The following is a 15,672-nucleotide window of genomic DNA, read 5'->3' as shown; positions in this document are numbered from 1 at the left end:
GCGATTTTATTCAGCTGTGATAGCGCATACTTATGGTTACAAGGGAGATTAGCGTCTGGGTTGCCTAGGTAACCGGACGCTTTGAAGTGTATAAAGTGCGCTTGATAGCGCAATGAGGTCATTGGCCTGACGAAGCGCAAGTTAGCGCGGAACGGCCGTCGCCGCCAACTTCATCCGTGTATATCTGCACTGTATGCTCTAGCCCGAAGATTTTACACATGAATTAATAAAGCATTGTTTTATCTACACTGGTGAGTGCCGCCATTTCTATTATTTCTCATCTCGATTGTTATACCTATTTTTGAGGCTGTGCACCACTGTATGTGTTTTTAAAGAGACAGGTAGTTGAGGTGTATATGTCAGTGACATCCGGCAGTGCCGCCTCATTTCTTGTTTCCTCTACAATTGCTGTTCCAATTACTAATGTATTGTTATTGTCCATATTGCCTCCTTTTCTCGCTAGACTGGTTTTTCCATTACATTATACTTCTCATTTCCATGGTTACGACCACCTTTCAATCCAGCATCGGTGGCCGTGCTTGTACTCTATAGAAAAAATCGCTGGCCTGTGTGCACTGCTATGGTCCTGGCCACCAGAGAGGCCATTGCTTTTTTTTTATAGTGTGCAAGCACAGCCACCGATGCTGGATTGAAGGGTGATCGTAACCGTTGAGACGAGAGGTGTATAATGTGATGTCTAGCCCTCAAAGGAAGCAAAATGGATAATAACAATACATTAGTAAGTGCCTTGTACTAACTTTCTCTATATAAAAAAATGCCACTTGCTGAAGTGAGACAACCCCTTTAATATGGACAAAGGAACATCACATAATCATCTGACTCCTTATGATTCCTTTGTCAATAGAGATAATTAATATTTTTGTTTAATGAAATCATCTTTAAACAATGACTGCATTTGACGATCAGAAGAACAGATAAACTGCCAACGGCAAAGTAAACCTATAAAACAGTCACACGGTAAAGTACTTTTAATTTGAAGTCTGTCATTCTTGTTTTTTTTGTATTGAGTAGGGGCAGTGTTTCGGGCTAGTTTTGTAATATACTTTAATTACTGAAACCATACATTTCTATCAGAAAAATAGCTCTGAAAAGGCCCAATTCTTTAGAATTAGCATTAACTATGGAGACACGTTCCACACTGACTACTACTGCCCTCATTGCCTCTCTTCCCCATATACATAGTTCCCTGCTTACTTCCATTTCTGTATTGTTGCTAAATAAAGCCTGTATGCCAGGAGCGATGTGTAACAAATAGGCAACTACACTATTACTACTACTGCGAGCAGTGAGCGCTTGGTTTTCAAGAAAGAGGACAACTCGGGCAGGATTGTGGCATTACTACCGCTGCCCATAAGTTACTTACTCAGCACACCCAAGACCTCCTTCCCCATAATGCAGAATTCAGATTAGGTGAAAAAAATTAAATACCCCCCTAACCGTCACACCGCAAGGTGCCACCACTCCAGCTCTTCCTGCACTGCAAGCCACTACTCTGTGTCCCAAAGGTCCTGGGCTGTTCCTCAAGCTGGGCCCACAAGTAAAAAACAAACAAGTTGGTAAGGCTGATTAGTCAGCCTGCATTTGTGGGAGGGGCGGAGGCTCTTCATATACGAGCCACAGCCTCACTCACAGGTGTTTGTTCTCAGGTGCACAGGCTGCATGTTACCTTGTCCATCCAGGTTCAGCCACGGCTGATACTATATGTTTTTGTCTTGTTACCTGGATCGCTCAGGCTGAGTTAAATGTTGTATGTCACCTGGATCGCCAAGGTTCAGCCACTGCAGATCACGGCTATGTCATTTGTCTTGTTACCTGGATCGCCCAGGCCGAGTCACATGTTGTGTTACCTGGATCGCCCAGGCCGAGTTAAATGTTGTATTTCACCTGGATCGTCCAGGCCGCGTTAAATGTTGTATGCCACTTGGATCGTCCAGGCCGCGTTAAATGTTGTATGTCACCTGGATGGTCCAGGCCGTGTTAAATGTTGTATGTCACCTGGATGGTCCAGGCCGCGTTAAATGTTGTATGTCACCTGGATGGTCCAGGCCGCGTTAAATGTTGTATGTCACTTGGATCATCCAGGCCGCGTTAAATGTTGTATGTCACCTGGATCATCCAGGCCGCGTTAAATGTTGTATGTCACCTGGATCGTCCAGGCCGCGTTAAATGTTGTATGTCACCTGGATCGTCCAGGCCGTGTTAAATGTTGTATGTCACCTGGATCGCCCAGGTTCAGCTACTGCAGATACCATGCTATGTCATTTGTCTTGTTACCTGGATCGCCCAGGGGAAGCTAAATGTTGGGTGACAATTGGACCGTCAGGTTCAGCCGCTGCTTATGCTACGCTATGTCATGTTTGGTTGTTAGAATAAGTCTCCGCCATACCCCACTCTATCGGTATATCGGGTTTACTCTACTCGCACCCAGAGCTGCGTTCACACGTCCTATACTACTACAGGTTCTTTCCAGGCCTATTTCAAGAACTGCAGTCATGTCGCTGTTACATCTATGTTATGCTCCGTTCACAACAGGAGCTGCTGTTATACCAAATTTCATGCTCTGCTTATACCCAGAGTTGTGTTCACACTTCTACTGCTACACCAGGTCGTATACCCCACTCACCAAAGCCGCTTTCCATGTCTGCTGTCACATCAAGTTAATATTCCGTTCACATCCAAAGCTGCGTCCGCATGTCTGCTTTTACATCTTGTCCTATACTCCACTCACTGCTAGAGCTGCGTTCACGTGTCTGCTTTCACATCACGTCAATACTCTGCTCACTTTCAAATTGCATTCATACGTCTGCTTATACCATGCTTTTCATGCGCTACCCATACTCGGAGCTGCGCCCATACCATGTTTTTTAGGTACCACTCACATCCAAAGCTCCATTCACCCATTTGTTGTTACATCATGTGTTGTACTCTGCTCCCACTCAAAACTGCATTCTCCTGTTCATTGCTACGTCATGCTTTTACTCAATAATCTCGCCGGGGCAGTCTGCACCCACCGCTCTGGTTCTTTAATCCTGGTTCATATTCACTCAGACTGGTCTCCTGTTACTACTTGTTCGTATTCTCTCAGATTCAGTGTTTGCACAAGCTGTTCATTTGTTTGTCACGATAAGAGACTTCTCTTAGCGAACTTGCAATGCCTCAGGCTCTTGTTTTTCTGCCATCTGTTTCAATTTCATGTTTACGTTTTATGGTTCGCGGTGGTTAGTGTTTTATGTATGCACGTGCTTCGGATTTCTAATGTCTATATTTTCAACGCCTGTTGGCAGTTATGTTCCTTAGGCCACCTTCTAGCCAATCCAATCATTCAAGTCGCTGCATATCCTATCAGGTCCGGCTTACGTTTTAATTACTTATCGTCACCGCAACGTCATCCCTCTGGCTTTGGGGGCCTCTGGTCGGGGGCCCTATGATTGATCCGGCCTCATGGCTCCGGGGGCCCCTTGACTGTTTTTCATGTTTTGTTTTGTTTGTTAGGGGTACGACATGGTTGTAGGCTGGTTAATGAACTATTCAAGGATTCTCTTCCTATCTACATAGTTATTTTGGCCCTCATTCCTGCCTAGTCTAGGCAGTTAGGTTTCGGTCCCACAATCTCCTGAGGCTAGGGCATTGCCAGTACTCGCACTAGAACCAAAACTTTACAAGGTTCAGTTGGTTTTCATGATCCATTTCACAATGTATTCCCGGTCCTCCATTCCGCTTTGGGGCAGTATCAGTAATATTTAGCATCATGTCTCTGGCCTTGTCATCCACAAGATGGGTTGTAGGTCTCCTTCTGGCCTTGCCTCATACACCCCAAATATTTCGCTCTAGATCCCTGACACCTTGCAGTTGGCTTGGGGATTAGTTTGCACATCCCATTAGAGCTCCTTTTCTACCCTACTTGGCTTGGTTTTTGCCCACTTACAGGCCTACCCACGATCATGGCTTAGGGCACACAACAAGCCATTTAGTCAGGTCAGCTAAGACACGCCTAGCTGGGTTAGGTTGTTTCTCTCCTTAGGGTTCTTCATATATCTCTTGGCCGTAGCCATGACCACAAGTTGGTAAGGCTGATTAGTCAGCCTGCATTTGTGGGAGGGGCGGAGGCTCTTCATATACGAGCCACAGCCTCACTCACAGGTGTTTGTTCTCAGGTGCCCCACCCTCCCTCCCTTATCTTCTCATTTCCACAGGGTATGCCCACTTACAGGCCGACCCACGATCATGCCTTAGGGCACACAACAAGCCATTTAGTCAGGTCAGCTAAGACACGCCTAGCTGGGTTAGGTTGTTCCCGTTGTTTCTCTCCTTAGGGTTCTTCGGATATCTCTTGGCCGTAGCCATGACCACAAACAAAAAATACATATTTAGATGAACATTACATACAGTGCTATCACACATTCCGGGTAAAACCACATCACATACCTTTTACATTCTCTTTCCTCATCTTCTCCATTGAAGGCAGGCTGCCCTAATGACATCTGTCACCCACATCTCATCTCTGCAGAGTTAGTAACACAGACGTGCTAGACTAATCACTTTTCTATCCTCCTCCCCATCTTGGTGCCCCAATAGTCTTCCGCTGTGCCCCCAAATACTATACTGAAAAAATCAGTGCCAGATAGATAAACCCTGATAGTAATTGTGCTCCCCAAAATCGCATCCATAGTAATAAGTATGTTCCACTCAGAGGGATGCATTGCACCCAGTCACAAGCAGAGCATTGCACCTAAATTACATATGCAGAGCATTATATTGCAGTTCACCCAGTCTACATGCAGAGCGTTGCACCCACAGTCCACATGCAGAACATTATATTGCAGTTCACCAAGTTCACATGCAGAGCTTTGCACCCACAGCTCACCTAAAAAGAACTGCACCCAGCGTATCACAGTCCACACAGACCATTACATCCCAGTGCACCCATTCCACATGCATAGCACTGTATAGCAGTGCACCCATAGTCCACATGCAGAGAGCATTGTAACTAGCCACCAGCAGAACACTGCACTCGCAGTCCACATGCAGACCATTATATTTCACCTGACTGTACCCACAGTCCATATCTGTAGTGACTGGGACCTCCAGAGGCAATGTGTGAGTGTCGTGGCCTGATTGGTGTAGTAGTTGACACTCATGCAGCTCCCACTCGGTGTGCAGTTAGTGGAAGGATAGCACTGGATTCCTTTGGGGCACACTCTGGCGTTTATGGTTCTCCTGCCGGAGAGTAATCGAAGTGCCCTTGGTGGTATGAGTTTTAGGTGTAGGAAAGGCAGGGTACCTGAGACTTGTGATGCCAGCACCCTTGGGTGCAAGTAGGTGATGAGTTCTCGCAATAAGGAGACCAGTTTTCTTAACAAATTCCCAGTACTTTACTGAGGCTGATCCAGCGTCGGACTGGGGTACCTAGGGCCCACCAGTAAATTTTATTTTGGGGGCCCACCGTATGGATACATTTAAATATAATAAATTAACATGTTTTTTATATGAACATAGGCTGGTTAAGGTGCTATACATTGAATATATGTATGTAGTGCAGTAAGTCTACTGTGTTATGTGCCACTTGTGCAGGGGTGGAAGACTAGGGGCCCACCGGCGGATTCCCCTGTACCCCTGTGGGCCAATCCGACCCTGGGCTGATTCAAAGGTCATCAATGCACATAAAAGTCATTTACAGCAAGGCAACTTCTACAATGTCTTAGGTTAGTTCCCAAAAGTTGCATAAGGAGTTGTTTTCCTCTATAGCAATCGATCTTCCTGTCTGCAGAGGAGGCTGGAGCCTGATAAACAACAATTAGCTTTCTTTGCCATTATTCTTACTTTCAGTGGGGGTAACTAGAGGTCTGTGGGTCCCAGGGCAAACTTTTGATTGGGGCCCCCACCCCCATTAACCCGCAACCCCATTACCCCGCCCCTCCCACGCCACTAGCTCTGTATATATATAATTTGGTCCCCACCCAGATCAAGATATATTTTTTTTTTACGTATTTTATGTTATTTTAAGTAATTTCCCAATCCACATTTGTTTGAAGAGCACTTGCCATACTCTTAACCACATTTTGATGCCATTTGCAGCCCTCTATCCCTTTCCATGACATTTTTACAGCCATTTTAGTGCTCAAAAGTTCGGGACCCCATTGACTTCAATGGGGTTTGGGTTCGGGGTCAAGTTCGGGTCCCGAACTCAAACTTTTTTCTGAAGTTCGGCCAAACCCGTCGAACCTGAACATCCAGGTATCCGCTCAACTCTACTCAAGGGCTCACATACTACTGTCGGGGACAGACTTGAGGGGTCTCAGTTATGGCTTGCTGCTGTAAGAAGAAGACAAGGCTGTCAAAAAGAGATCTCTGAGCTTCAACATGTTACCTTCAGGACGGACACTGACATGAACAATATGCTGATACATTTTCTATATTATTTCTGTAATCAATTGACTCTCATGAAGACAGAAAATAAATGTAATTATTACATTTTTCTAATAGTCCTGGGTTCCTGGGACATTTGTCGCTCCAAATATCACATACACTACACGTGGAGAGAATATCCAGTTTTGATATTTTCCAGAATATTTTACAATGTGTGGGCAAACACAGCGGCCCTGCCTGAATGATAATCATGATGCAATAGTTCATCAAATGTTTTAATTTTCTGAGGCCCTTGATTAACTACGACATCAAGGTTTGGTAACAGGTTAAAAAAAGTGCTAGCTGTGCTGGAATATAATACATATAATAAGCGGTTATTCACTTAGTAACTTCAAATAATCAGACAGGCAGTGATGTGTGCATTCAGCAAGTGATGTATAGTCACTATCCACTACCATATTGTCCAGAATGATTATGTAGTCTGGGTTTGAGCAGGATTTGGTGACTTTTTTGACTGTAAAACTATTTATGGCTGTCCATTGTGGTAATGTGAACAGTGCTGGAAGGTGTGTTGTCCCATTTCAGGTTCCTCAGATAGGTGAGACAGATAAAATCCAGAGAGTGGCAGTAGTCTCAGAAAAGCATAGTCGGCTGAGACATTTTTGTTTGCATTTTCTTGGCTGGATTTTACTTGGATTGGTGGCTAGGCTTGGTAGAGGGAGTTGCCAGTCCACAACATTCCAGTATGGGTTTTCTTTTCTACCTGAGGTGATCGCAGGTGAGGCCTGCTGTAATCAGGCTGGCATAAAGCGCCTCAGAGTAGGTCAGTCTGGGGAGAGATACGCTGTGAGATACAGAGACCCAGAACAGAGGCTCTGTGTGTGGTCTCAGCTTGCCAGGCTGAGAGACCAGGGCATTGTGACAGCCCGAAGTTTGGGGAACGCCTTGACGCCGGGAGTCAAGGGTCACAAGGCCAGAGTCGGGAGGACTGTTGGGCCACACCTCCCCATACAGGTTCGGGACTGATTACAGCCAGAGAAGCTGGGGAACTACGGGCTGATAAAAAGCTGCATATGGGTTCCGTGTGTGAACAGGGTTCTGTAGCTGAGTCAGGGCCACTTTAACAGGTGTAGTGAGAGCCCAGCCGGGCAGGTATTTGTTTTGTTTTGATGTATGTGGGAACCTCACCACACCCAGTGATTATTAACTGGACTGTTCAGTGTATGAAAAATGTCCCAATAAATGCAATGTTTGGCCCCGGAAGCTGCGGTGGACGACTATTTTTGTGAGAATGATCCCCCAAGTACAGCGATCCCTTAAACCATGTAGATACTATATGTATATAATATTTAAAGGGGTTGTCTAACTTCAGCAAATAGCAATTATTATATAGAGAAAGTTAGTACAAGTCACTTACTAATGTATTGTTATTGACTGATTTTTTCCATCACATTATACTCCTCATTTCCATGGTTACGACCACCTTTCAATCCAGCATCGGTGGCCGTGATTGTACACTATAGGAAAAAGCGCTGGCCTGTGTGCACTGCTATGGTTCTGGCCACCCGAAAGGCCATTGCTTTTTTTCTATAGTGTGCAAGCACAGCCATCGATGCTGGATTGCAGGGTGATCGTAACCATGGAGATGATAGGTTTATAATGTAATGGAAAATTTTGTCTAGCCTGCAAAGGAAGCAAAATGGATAATAACAATACATTAGTAAGTGCCTTGTACTAACTTTCTCTATATAATAAATGCCACTTGCTGAAGTGAGACAACCCCTTTAATATGGACAAAGGAACATCACCTAATCATCTGACTCTTTATGATTCCTTTGTCAATAGAGATAATTAATATTTTTGTTTAATGAAATCATCTTTAAACAATGACTGCATTTGACGATCAGAAGAACAGATAAACTGCCAACGGCAAAGTAAACCTATAAAACAGTCACACGGTAAAGTACGTTTAATTTGAAGTCTGTCATTCTTGTTTTTTTTGTATTGAGTAGGGGCAGTGTTATGGGCTATTTTTGTAATATACTTTAATTACTGAAACCATACATTTCTATCAGAAAAATAGCTCTGAAAAGGCCCAATTCTTTAGAATTAGCATTAACTATGGAGACACGTTCCACACTGACTACTACTGCCCTCATTGCCTCTCTTCCCCATATACATAGTTCCCTGCTTACTTCCATTTCTGTATTGTTGCTAAATAAAGCCTGTATGCCAGGAGCGATGTGTAACAAATAGGCAACTACACTATTACTACTACTGCGAGCAGTGAGCGCTTGGTTTTCAAGAAAGAGGACAACTCGGGCAGGATTGTGGCATTACTACCGCTGCCCATAAGTTACTTACTCAGCCCACCCAAGACTTCCTTACCCATAATGCAGAATTCAGATTAGGTGAAAAAAATTAAATACCCGCCTATCCGTCACACCGCAAGGTGCCACCACTCCAGCTCTTCCTGCACTGCAAGCCACTACTGTGTCCCAAAGGCCCTGGGCTGTTCCTCAATCTGGGCCCACAAGTAAAAAACAAACAAACAAAAAATGCATATTTAGATGAGCATTACATACAGTGCTATCGCACATTCCGGGTAAAACCACATCACATACCTTTTACATTCTCTTTCCTCATCTTCTCCATGGAAGGCAGGCTGCCCTAATGACATCTATCACCCACATCTCATCTCTGCAGAGTTTGTCACACAGACGTGTTAGACTTATCACTTTTCTATCCTCCTCCCCATCTTGGTGCCCCAATAGTCTGCCGCTGTGCCCCCAAATACTATACTGCAAAAATCTGTGCCAGATAGATAGACCCTGATAGTAATTGTGCTCCCCAAAATCCCATCCATAGTAATAAGTATGTTCCACTCAGAGGGATGCATTGCACCCAGTCACAAGCAGAGCATTGCACCCAAATTACATATGCAGAGCATTATATTGCGGTTCACCCAGTCTACATGCAGAGCGTTGCACCCACAGTCCACATGCAGGACATTATATTGCAGTTCACCAAGTTCACATGCAGAGCTTTGCACCCACAGCTCACCTAAAAAGAACTGCACCCAGCGTATCACAGTCCACACAGACCATTACATCCCAGTGCACCCATTCCACATGCATAGCACTGTATACCAGTGCACCCATAGTCCACATGCAGAGCATTGTAACTAGCCACCAGCAGAACACTGCACTCGCAGTCCACATGCAGACCATTATATTTCACCTGACTGTACCCACAGTCCATATCTGCAGTGACTGGGACCTCAGAGGCAATGTGTGAGTGTCGTGGCCTGATTGGTGTAGTAGTTGACACTCATGCAGCTCCCACTCGGTGTGCAGTGAGTGGAAGGATAGCACTGGATTCCTTCAGGGCTCACCCTGGTGTTTAAGGTTCTCCTGCTGGAGGGTAATCGAGGTGCCCTTGGTGGTATGGGTTTTAGGGCAGGGTACGAAAGGCAGGGTACCTGAGACTTGTGATGCCAGCACCCTTGGGTGCAAGTAGGTGATGAGTTCTCGCAATAAGGAGATCAGTTTTCTTAACATATTCTCAGTACTTTACTGAGGCTGATCCAAAGGTTATCAATGCACATAAAAGTCATTTACAGCAAGGCAACTTCTACAATATCTCAGGTTAGTTCCCAAAAGTTGCCTAAGGAGTTGTTTTCCTCTATATCAATCCATCTTCCTGTCTGCAGAGGAGGCTGGAGCCTGATAAACAACAATTAGCTTCCTTTGCCATTATTCTTACTTTCAGTGGCGTAACTAGAGGTCTGTGGGTCCCAGGGCAAACTTTTGATTGGGGCCCCCCACCCCCATTAACCCACAACCCCATTACCCCGCCCCTCCCACGCCACTCGCTTTGTATATATATAATTTGGCCCCCACCCAGACTATATATACAAACCGGATTCCAAAAAAGTTGGGACACTATACAAATCGTGAATAAAAACTGAATGCAATGATGTGGAGATGGCAAATGTCAATATTTTATTTGTAATAGAACGTAGATGACAGATCAAACGTTTAATCCGATTAAATGTATCATTTTAAAGGGCTTCTGTCACCCCACTAAAGTAATTATTTTTTTTTTGGCTAGTTACATTCCTTCTAGCGCGATATATGAGAATATAATGTTGTCACTTACTTTCATTCGGCCGTTTCTTGAGAAAACAAAGTTTTATAATATGCAAATCCGGTTTCTACCAGCAAGTAGGGCGTCTACTTGCTGGTAGCCGCCGCAAACAACCGCCCCCTCGTCGTGTTGATTGACAGGGCCAGCCGTGATCTCCTCCTCTGGATGGCCCTGTCAGTATTTCAAAAATCGCGCGCCTCTGTTCATTCGGCGCAGGCGCTCTGAGATGAGGAGGCTCGTCTCCTCAGAACTCCCTCAGTGCGCCTGTGCCGATGACATCACCGAAAGAGAAGACGCCATCGGTGCAGGCGCACTGAGGGAGTTCTGAGGAGACAAGCCTCCTCATCTCAGAGCGCCTGCGCCAAATGAACAGAGGCGCGCGATTTTTGAAATACTGACAGGGCCGGCCGGAGGAGGACATCACGGCTGGCCCTGTCAATCAACACGACGAGGGGGGCATTTTTTTGCGGCGGCTACCAGCAAGTAGACGCCCTACTTGCTGGTAGAAACCGGATTTGCATATTATAAAACTTCGTTTTCTCAAGAAACGGCCGAATGAAAGTAAGTGACAATATTATATTCTCATATATCGCGCTATAAGGAATGTAACTAGCCAAAAAAATAAATAAAAATACTTTAGTGGGGTGACAGAAGCCCTTTAAAGGAAAAATACATTGATTCTAAATTTCACGGTGTCAACAAATCCCCAAAAAGTTGGGATAAGTAGCAATAAGAGGCTGGAAAAAGTAAATTTGAGCATAACGAAGAGCTGCAAGGCCAATTAACACTAATTAGGTCAATTGGCAACATGATATAAAAAGATATATAAAAAGAGCTTCTCAGAGTGGCAGTGTCTCTCAGAAGCCAAGATGGGTAGAGGATCACCAATTCCCACAATGTTGCGCAGAAAGATAGTGGAGCAATATCAGAAAGGTGTTACCCAGCGAAAAATTGCAAAGACTTTGCATCTATCATCATCAACTGTGCATAACATCATCCGAAGATTCAGAGAGTCTGGAACAATCTCTGTGCGTACGGGTCAAGCCCGTAAAACCATACTGGATGCCCGTGATCTATGGGCCCTTAAACGACACTGCACCACAAACAGGAATGCTACTGTAAAGGAAATCACAGAATGGGCTCAGGAATACTTCCAGAAACCATTGTCAGTGAACACAATCCACCGTGCCATCCGCCGTTGCCAGCTGAAACTCTACAGTGCAAAGAAGAAGCCATTTCTAAGCAAGATCCACAAGCTCAGGCATTTTCACTGGGCCAGGGATAATTTAAAATGGAGTGTGGCAAAATGGAAGACTGTTCTGTGGTCAGACGAGTCACGATTCAAAGTTCTTTTTTTTAAATCTGGGACGCCATGTCATCCGGACCAAAGAGGACAAGGACAACCCAAGTTGTTATCAATGCTCAGTTCAGAAGCCTGCATCTCTGATGGTATGGGGTTGCACGAGTGCGTGTGGCATGGGCAGCTTGCATGTCTGGAAAGGCACCATCAATGCAGAAAAATATATTCAGGTTCTAGAACAACATATGCTCCCATCCAGACGTCATCTCTTTCAGGGAAGACCCTGCATTTTTTAACAAGATAATGCCAGACCACATTCTGCATCAATCACAACATCATGGCTGCGTAGGAGAAGGATCCGGGTACTGAAATGGACAGTCTGCAGTCCAGATCTTTCACCTAAAGAGAACATTTGGCGCATCATAAAGAGGAAGGTGCAACAAAGAAGGCCCAAGACGATTGAACAGTTAGAGGCCTGTATTAGACAAGAATGGGAGAGCATTCCTATTTCTAAACTTGAGAAACTGGTCTCCTCGGTCCCCAGACGTCTGTTGAGTGTTGTAAGAAGAAGGGGAGATGGCACACAGTGGTGAAAATGGCCTTGTCCCAACTTTTTGGGGATTTGTTGACACCATGAAATTCTGATTCAACATATTTTTCCCTTAAAATGGTACATTTTATCAGTTTAAACTTTTGTTCCGTGATTTATGTTCTATTCTGAATAAAATATTAGAAGTTGGCACCTCCACATCATTGCATTCAGTATTTATTCACGATTTGTATAGTGTCCCAACTTTTTGGGAATCCGGTTTGTATTTCATTTGGCCCCCACCCTGTATATATTTCATTTGACCCCCACCCAAACTATATATATTTCATTTGGCCCCCACGCTGTATATATTTTATTTGGCCCCCAGACTGTATATATTTCATTTTGACCCCTGTATATAATTGAATGATTGGCTGCCCCTGCCCCCCTCTCACTCTGTATAGATTATATTTTTTGTGGCCCCCTCTTATAAGGCTGGTACGGGCCCCCCTTTCTAAATTCAATTTATAGGGCCACTGCCAGGTGCCCCCAGTATGGCACAGTCCCTGCCAGGCTGCCACCCTCTCTGTATAGAGTTTATTTTCTTTTTGTGCCCCCCCCCTCCCCCTAACTCTTTCTAAGTTCAATTCATAGTGTCAGGGTGCCCCACATAAAAAGAAAAAATTTCCTCTGCCCTGCTCCGCGTTCGGTCACCCCGTCTCACTGGCAGCATCATCACATCTTTCTGCGAGACCCGTGACCTCCAGCGCCGGGTCTCACTGACATTGAGCAGTAAGTGCCTAGTGCGGCTGCGCACATCCCCATACATACACCCTTTCTGCCGCAGGTGTATGTATGAGGATGTGCGCATCTGCACTAGGCACTTACTTTTCAAATAGACAAAGCAAAGTGGAGAGGGACTGGGCTGGCTAAAAGCACTTGCTTAGCTCCCCCTCTGTGGAGAAGTGGGCTAGACCCACATCCTGCAGCATGAGTGGAGAAGGAAGTTAGAGGTATTGTAGCCCACCCTCTGCTAGGGGTAGGGTGTGTGTGCATAGGAAAGACAGCAAGGACCTAGTCTCAGCTGAGACTTGGCCATATTCCCAGTCTGAGCACCTTCAGCTCTGCTGGATGAGAAAGGCAGAAACTACAGAAAAACTTCAGAGTTCCACAAAGAAAGAATCCCCTGAAAATCCATCTGTGAGATAAGTCAAGAGCCCTAGGAGAAGCCAATTCCGCCTCAGCTAGTCTGTCTCCACAAAGCAGAAGTTACAAGCTCTACATTTAAAGCAGAAGTACTCATTCCTGCCAATCCAGAGACCAAAGCTGTATAATGCTTGGATGCAAGTTATTTCAAGTAAAGCAATGTTTGAACTTAATCTAAAGGTCTGGACATCATTTATTCAGCAAAGTTCCTCTATTACTCCTACTATCACTTTACTCAAATTCATTGCGAGTGAGCCAGGAGTCCGGCCGTACCCAGGTTGGAGACACCGTGAAACAACTACCACAAAATTATAGAGACATTATAGGTAGCGATGAGCGAACCCGAACTGTATAGTTCGGGTTCGTACCGAATTTTGGGGTGTCCATGGCACGGACCCGAACCCGAACATTTTTATAAAAGTCCGGGTTCGGTGTTCGGCGCTTTCTTAGCACTTTTTGAAAGGCTGCAAAGCAGCCAATCAACAAGCGTCATACTACTTGCCCCAAGAGGCCATCACAGCCATGCCTACTATTGGCCTGGCTGTGATTGGCCAGTGCAGCATGTGACCCAGCCTCTATTTAAGCTGGAGTCACGTAGCGCCGCACGTCACTCTGCTCTGATCAGTGTAGGGAGAGGATGCAGCTGCTGCTGTTAGGGCGAGATTAGGCACTAGACAGGGATTTACTCAGCAAAAACACTTAATGAAGTGATCGATCTACAGCTGTTAATCATTCATCTTCTGCTATTCAATTGCTCACTGTTTTTAGGCTGCCCAGAGCGTTTTTCAGTCACTTTTTTCTGGGGTGATCGGCGGCCATTTTGTGTCTTGTGGTGTGCCAGCACAAGCTGCCACCAAGTCCATTTAACCATCAATAGTGTGTTGTTGTTTTTTTTGCTATATCCTACATCAGGGGCTTGGCTGTGCTTGGTATTTTATTGAGGGGTTAAATACAATTGCCAAAATAGCAGTACACTAAATCTGGTGTTTCAGCTGTGGCTAGCCAATTGTAATACTGTCTGCTGTCTGGCAAAGGATATATTTTTGTTCTGGGTTGAAATACAATTCCCAACTTAGCAATTCCCTAAATTAGTGGTTTCTGCTGTATCAGGCCTACTTTAAATCTATCCATAAAAGGGTATATTAGATTGAAGGTGCGGATAGTGTCATCCTCAAGAACTTCACACGCTACCGTGCATTTCAAAGTTTAATTCTGTCCGTAAACGTATACCTGTCACCCAGCGCCTAAATAATAGGCCTAAAATTTATATTCAGCTAAATCTGTGGTTATTGCTGAGGCTGGTCAATTCATTTAGTGTCCGCCAAAGCACAGTTTTTGTTCTGGGTTGAAATACAATTCCCAACTTAGCAATTCCCTAAATCAGTGGTTTCTTTCTTTTCTTTTCAATTTTCTTTTTATTGATTTTACAATAACTCAGTTGCAAAAACAGAACATGAAGGTGACAAATGAACATTTGTGACACAAGATACATAATCAGTGAGGCCTTATAATGTTACGACAACATAGCGAATAAATGCCATATCAAAGCATTGTGTAAAAATAGGGCCGAGGTAGTGCAACCCAACAATCATGGGAATGTATTGGACAAGCCCTTGAAGCGCTTAGTTGCATCTGCATAAGATAAAGTGAGGGCGCAACCATGGGGCACAAGCCCTGATGGATGGAGTGCTGACCGATGCATTGAACGACCAATACTGTGAGGTAGCTACCTAATATTGGTAAATGATAGTGCAGATAAGGCGATAGGGCTATGATCCAGTACATTATAAGTATGTATCAAGTATGCAACCAGAAACATAGTACATAATATAACAAGGGATAGGGAATAAAGTGGGGGATAGGAGATGGCATTAGGATATGAGTAGAGTTGGAGGGGGAGAGGAAGATGAGAGGGCTGGGATCTATATCAGAAGTTTTAAAGTTTAAAGTCAGACCACTGTGGTTTGTGAAAGAGATGTGAGTTGTTGCAAAACCTGAGAGGATGACCGGAACTCAATCCAATCCTGCCAAATTTTTTGGAACTTGTAGTGAGATCGTAGTTTCCACGCTGACAGTTCTTCCATTAGGAAGATGAAATTAA

Source organism: Bufo gargarizans, chromosome 2 (genome assembly GCF_014858855.1).
Source record: "Bufo gargarizans isolate SCDJY-AF-19 chromosome 2, ASM1485885v1, whole genome shotgun sequence".
NCBI classification, from domain to species: Eukaryota; Metazoa; Chordata; class Amphibia; order Anura; family Bufonidae; genus Bufo; species Bufo gargarizans.
The sequence above is the reverse complement of the archived record's forward strand: the minus strand, read 5'-3'. Positions refer to the sequence as shown.